Source organism: Arachis ipaensis, chromosome B10 (assembly GCF_059453495.1).
Source record: "Arachis ipaensis isolate K30076 ecotype BB chromosome B10, ASM5945349v1, whole genome shotgun sequence".
NCBI classification, from domain to species: domain Eukaryota; kingdom Viridiplantae; phylum Streptophyta; class Magnoliopsida; order Fabales; family Fabaceae; genus Arachis; species Arachis ipaensis.
The window spans coordinates 45,250,472-45,252,962 of NC_142435.1; the positions used below are offsets into that span (position 1 = coordinate 45,250,472).

The window sequence follows — 2,491 nt, forward strand, 5'->3', positions numbered from 1 at the left end:
GGTGCCCATTTTGGGCGTTCAACGCCCATTTGTTGCCATTTCTGGCGTTGAACGCCAGAACCATGCTTGTTCTGGGCGTTCAGCGCCAGGATGTTGCCCATTTTGGGCGTTCAGCGCCAGAACCATGCTCTGTTCTGGCGTTGAACGCCAGGCAGGTGCTTCCTCTAGGGTGTGATTTTTCTTCTGCTGTTTTTGATTCCGTTTTCAATTTTTCTATTTATTTTGTGACTCCACATGATCATGAACCTATAAAGACATATAACTAAGAAAAATATAGTTAGATAAATAAAAATTGGGTTGCCTCCCAACAAGCGCTTCTTTAATGTCAATAGCTTGACAGTGGGCTCTCATGGAGCCTCACAGATGTTCAGAGCATTGTTGAAACTCCCCAACACCAAACTTAGAGTTTGGATATGGGAGTTCAACACCAAACTTAGAGTTTGGTTGTGGCCTCCCAACACCAAACTTAGAGTTTGACTGTGGGGGCTTTGGTTGACTCTGCTTTGAGAGAAGCTTTTTCTGCTTCCTCTCCATGGATGCAGAGAGAGATCCTTGAGTTGTAAACACAAGGTTGTCCTTATTCAATTGAAGGATCAATTCTCCTCTGTCCACATCAATCACAGCTCTTGCTGTGGCTAGAAAAGGTCTTCCTAGGATGATGGATTCATCCTCTTCCTTTCCAGTATCCAGGACTATGAAATTAGCAGGGATGTAAAGGCCTTCAACCTTTACTAACACGTCCTCTACTTGTCCATAAGCCTGTTTTCTTGAATTGTCTACCATCTCTAATGAGATTTTAGCAGCTTGCACCCCATAAATTCCCAGTTTCTCTATTACAGAGAGGGGCATGAGGTTTATCCCTGAACCAAGATCACACAGAGCCTTAAAGATCATGGTGCCTATGGTACAAGGTATTATGAACTTTCCAGGATCCTATCTCTTCTGAGGCAATGTCAGTTGATCCAGATCACTTAGTTCATTGATGAACAAGAGAGGTTCAACTTCCCAAGTATCAATGCCAAATAATTTGGCATTTAGCTTCATGATTGCACCAAGAAACTTGGCAGTTTGCTCTTCAGTAACATCCTCATTCTCTTCAGAAGAGGAATACTCATCAGAGCTCATGAATGGCATAAGGAGGTTCAATGGAATCTCTATGGTCTCTAGATGAGCCTCAGAGTCCTGTGGTTCCTCAGAGGGAAGCTCCTTATTGACCACTGGACGTCCCAGGAGGTCTTCCTCCTTGGGATTCACGTCCTCTCCTTCCCTTACAGGTTCGGCCATGGTGCTTATGTCAATGGCCTTACACTCTCCTTTTGGATTCTCTTCTGTATTGCTTGGGAGAGTACTAGGAGGGATTTCAGTGATCCTTTTATTCAGCTGGCCCACTTGTGCTTCCAGATTTCTAATGGAAGATCTTGTTTCATTCATGAAACTTACAGTGGCCTTAGATAGATCAGAGACTAAGTTTGCTAAATTAGATGGGTTCTGCTCAGAATTTTCTGTCTGTTGCTGAGTGGATGATGGAAAAGGCTTGCCATTGCTAAACCTGTTTCTTCCACCATTATTAAAGCCTTGTTGAGGCTTTTGATCCTTCCATGAGAAATTTGGATGATTTCTCCATGATGAGTTATAGGTGTTTCCATAAGGTTCACCTAAGTAATTCACCTCTGCTATTGCAGGGTTCTCAGGATCATAAGCTTCTTCTTCAGAAGATGCCTCTTGAGTACTGTTGGATGCAGCTTGCATTCCATTCAGACTCTGAGAAATCATATTGACTTGCTGAGTCAATATTTTGTTCTGAGCCAATATGGCATTCAGAGTATCAATCTCAAGAACTCCCTTCTTCATAGGCGTCCCATTATTCACAGGATTCCTTTCAGAAGTGTACATGAACTGGTTATTAGCAACCATGTCAATGAGTTCTTGAGCTTCTGCAGGCGTTTTCTTTAGGTGAATGGATCCACCTGCAGAAGTATCCAATGACATCTTAGATAACTCAGACAGACCATCATAGAATATATCCAGGATGGTCCATTCTGAAAGCATGTCAGAAGGACACTTTTTGGCCAGTCCTTTGTATCTCTCCCAAGCTTCATAGAGGGATTCACCTTCCTTCTGTCTGAAGGTTTGAACATCCACTCTAAGCTTACTCAGCTTTTGTGGAGGAAAGAACTTGGCTAAGAAAGCCTTGAAGCTTATCCCAAGAGTTCAGGCTGTCTTTAGGTTGAGAATCCAACCATATTCTAGCTCTGTCTCTTACAGCAAAAGGGAAAAGCATGAGCCTGTAGACTTCAGGATCTACTCCATTAGTCTTAACAGTATCACATATCTGCAAGAATTCAGTTAAGAACTGAAAAGGATCTTCAGATGGAAGTCCATGAAACTTGCAGTTTTGTTGCATCAGAGAAACTAATTGAGGTTTCAGCTCAAAGTTGTTTGCTCCAATGGCAGGAATGGAGATGCTTCTTCCATGTAAATTAGAATTTGG

General features: G+C 42.6%; 1 non-coding gene across 1 annotated transcript; it reads left to right on the forward strand.

Annotated features, from left to right (window-relative positions):
• The first annotated feature begins 2,043 nt into the window (after positions 1 to 2,043).
• LOC148579885 (small nucleolar RNA R71) lies at positions 2,044 to 2,151 on the forward strand. Its single transcript, XR_015899693.1, has one exon. It is a non-coding gene; the product is annotated as a small nucleolar RNA R71 (small nucleolar RNA).
• Positions 2,152 to 2,491: the final 340 nt, after the last annotated feature.